Below are 4,139 nucleotides of genomic sequence, written 5' to 3'. Positions count from 1 at the left end.
TAGACCTCACCGCACTAGTCTACAGCCGCTGTGTAACCGCCAGTGAGACGTCACCGCATAGGTCTATACAGCCTGCTGTCGTAACGTTCGGTCAGTGAACACTCACCGCATAGTCACACAGCCGCTGCAGTGCAACGCCTCCTCCCGGCCAGTGCAGACCCTCTCACCGCCACCTAGTCTACAAGCGCATGCTCGCTACGCCGTTGACCAGTGACGACGCTCGACCGCATAGTCCTAAAGCCGCGTGTAACGTACAATCAGTGAGACCTCCACTCGCCATAGTCTAAAACCGCCCTCGTGTAACTCGGTCAGCTGAGACTCACCGCATTAGCTACACCGCTTGTGTAACGCATCGCCAGTGAGACCTCACCGCATAGCTTTACAGCGCTGCTGCGTATACTGTCGGTTCAGTGAGACCTCACCTCGAAGTCAACAGTGGCCGCTGGTGGAGGCCCCGCTCGTACGTTCGCCATCTGCAGGACCCTGTACCGGCATAGTCTAATCAGGCTCGATGCGTGGCTTGTTACACGCTTAGTCATAGACGTCACCGACATAGGCCTACAGCCGCTGGCCGTAACGTCATGTCCACTAGTCAACATCCACGCCATATCCTACGAGCCTGTGTAACGTCGTCCAGTGAACATCACCGCCATAGTCTACAGCACTGGCTAACCGTCGTCCAGTGAGACCTCACCGTAATTAGCTCTACAGACGCCGTCATGTAATCGTCTGTTCAGTGAACTCACCGCCATAGTCTACAGGCCGCGTGTAACGTCATCAGTGAACCATCACGCATAGTTTACAAGCCGCTGCTGTACCATCGGTCAAGTGCAGACCCTCCCACCGCATAGTCTACAGCCGCCTGCTCTTAAACCGCGGTGTCAGTGAACCTCACCGCCATAGTCTACCACAGCCGCTGCCTCTAATGTTCCGGTCTTAGACCTCACCGCAATAGCTCTACGCCCGCTGATGTAACCGTCTGCATGTGAGACTCCTCACAGCCTAGTCTACAGCGGCTGAGTGACGTCGCTTCGCTTTTCCAGTGAGCACCTCACCGCAATTACGTCTCACAGCCGTCTGCTGGAAACGTCTGTCAGTCGAGACCTACCAAGCATATCTACAGGCCGCTGTTTGGGGGGGGTGGTTTGTAAGCGCGGTGGGTATCCGCGTCAGTGAGACCATCACCGCACGACTCACCACAGCAATCCAGACCAAAAAACCACTCATCTACTCGGCCGTCAGGTGAGAATCTCACCCGCTGCTACATCGCTGTGTAACCGTGCTCCCTGGTCAGTGACGACGTCACGCATAGTCTCATCAGCCGCCTGCTGTAACGTCTTGTGGTCTCCAGTGAGATCTCACCGCATATGCATCTACAGCCGCTGTCTAGACGTCGCGTCATTGAGACCATCACACCGCATGCCTAGTCTACAACCCGCTGTGTAGACGTCCGTCAGTAACGTGCTACCGACATAGTCCTACACGCCGCCTGTGATAACGCTCTCGTCAGTGAGACACTCACCTGCATATGTCTACACCGCTGATGTAACGGCCGTCAGTGATAACCTCACCGCATTAGTCGACAGCCGCCTGCTGTAACGCGGTCAGTAGAGATCCACCGCATAGTCTACAGCCGCTGGTAGACGTCAGTCAGTGAGACCCTCACCGCCATAGTCTACAGCCGCTGTGCTAACGTTCAGTCAGCTGAGACCTCACCCGCATAGTCTACAGCCCTTGTGTGTTAACGTCGGTCCGTGACATCTCACCGCGCATAGTCTACAGCTCCGCTGTGTAAACGTCGCCGTCAGTGAGACCTCACCGCATAGTCTACAGCCGCTGTGTAACCTCCCGGTCGTGACGACATCACCGCACTGTCTACAGCCGCTGTGCAACGTCGTGGCAGTGATACATCACCGACACATATTACAGCCCGCTGGTAACGTCGGTCAGTGAGACCCACCGACATCTAGTCTACCAGCCGCTGCTCTTGTAAGCTCGCGTCAGTGAGACGTCACCGCATACGTCTACAGCGCCTTGAACGTCGCAGTGAGACGTCACCTTGCATAGTCCATACAGTCCCCGACTGTTGTAACGATCAGTCCAGTCGACGACCTCACCGAACCATCAGTCTACAGTCGCCGCTTTCTGTAACGCTCCCTCGTCTCTTCACTTGACCACCTCGTCACCGCATAGTTCTACCTACAGCGCTGCTTCCTGTGTTAACGGCTCGGCAGTGATGACGTCACCGCCACTAGCTCTTACCAAGCGCTCGTGTACTACGTCTGCTCTAGTGAGACTGTCACCGCATTAGCTCTCAGTGCCGCCGCTCTTTAACGTCGTTCCATAGACCTGCAGCGCGTGGTGAGTCTACAGCGCCTGTGTAACGTCCGTGCAGTGAGACCTCACCGCCCAAGTCTACAGCCGCTGATTGTAGCGTCCGCGTTCCAGTGCAGACCTTCACCGCATAGTTCTCCACAGCGCCGCCTGTGTAACGTCCTGCCCAGTAGACCTCACCCGCGAATAGTCTCCTTACATGCCGCCTTCACCCACCATCTCCACATCGCCTGTAACCTCCTCCCTTTCATGCCCCAAGCCGCGCCGCTCTGTCCTGTCCAGATACACCCACCGCATACTCTACAGCGCTCGGCTACACGTCTGTCAGTGCAGCACCTCACCGCAAGTCAACAGCGCTGTGTAATCGTCCGGCTCAGTGCAGACCTCACCGCACTGTCTACAGTCTGTGTAACTCGCGCACTGAACATCACCGCCCATTAAGTCTACAGCCGCTGTGTAACGTCTGTCAGTGAGACCTCACCGCATAGTCTACAGCCGCTGTGTAACGTCTGTCAGTGAGACCTCACCGCATAGTCTACAGCCGCTGTGTAACGTCGGTCAGTGAGACCTCACCGCATAGTCTACAGCCGCTGTGTAACGTCGGCCGCCTTTGAGAAATTGATCAGTCTGCCGCGCGCGCCTTTCGGCAGAATTAAACTCGATCCGCGACAAAGTACCTGAGAGTGTTTAGTGAAGGTTATAGCGAGATGAAAGCATAGAGCGAGGTGTGTTGCAACGAGGCTGTAAACACCCTGTGGACTACATGCTGATGATTATGAATTCATATTTATCTTGTGTTAAATCCAAAAAATTTACTTCGAGAAATCTTCATCAGGATGTGACGTCACCACAGGAGGCAGCAGGTGACATCAGGAAGTTCGTGATGTGTTACACTCGAGAGGGCCTGCCCCAGGTGGGCGGCCTCAGCTTCAGTAAACACCAGTACTCCGGATTGCGGGTGTATACGAAGAAACGATTTCACACGATGCGAGGCAAATGTACTGTGTACGATTTGAGCTCAAGTTGGTTGAGTTACGCGTAGTAAATCGTAGGTATTCTAAGGCTAGTAAATGACAAATTTCCCTTGTTTATTGAAGTCACACTCCTTCCCTATTATCTACTTCTGATATAATGTATTGCCTACAGATTTATATATTGTACACTGATACAATTTGTAAAAAAAAAAAGAACAATAACATTTCGGGTCGAGTCGGCCCCTTTTTGTCGGGTCGGTCGGGTGAGGGCAAACAAACAATATTTTTTATTATGGCCTTGTTAATGGAATTACTTCCTTCCCCCATTGAGCATCTTACATGCACCTTGCCTCCGATACCACTTACCTTCGCTCTTCCTTCTCATGTCTACCTCAGCAGATTGTCAACATTTACAAACGCACACGTTCTCAGACTTACCTGTAAAATAAAGAGAGACAGTTTTAGCCCACCTTTACGGTCGGTCGTACAGCGCGACAGCGTGTCAGTAGGAAAGGTCACCGGCGCTGAAATTCAAACTCCCACTTTCGCTAAAACATCTGTCGCCCACGCCTACATGAACACTAATGCGACCTTCACAGCCGGATCTTTCTGACAACAGCTACCACCTACACTCGATATGTGCAAAGCTTTTGTTCATCTCATCCGTCTCCATCGTTCTTTGTTTCTCTCGCGCTCGCTATCTCCCCTTCTCCCTCTCTCATTCTCCTTCAACCACCCACATACTCTCCACCCCACCCCCACCCACCCACACACACACCGGGGCATGTACAGGATTTGTACCAGGTGGGGGGGGGGGGGGGGGGGGGGGGG

This window comes from Priapulus caudatus, unplaced genomic scaffold (assembly GCF_000485595.1).
Source record: "Priapulus caudatus unplaced genomic scaffold, Priapulus_caudatus-5.0.1 Scaffold1164, whole genome shotgun sequence".
Taxonomy (NCBI): domain Eukaryota; kingdom Metazoa; phylum Priapulida; class Priapulimorpha; order Priapulimorphida; family Priapulidae; genus Priapulus; species Priapulus caudatus.
This window is presented reverse-complemented; position numbering follows the sequence as displayed.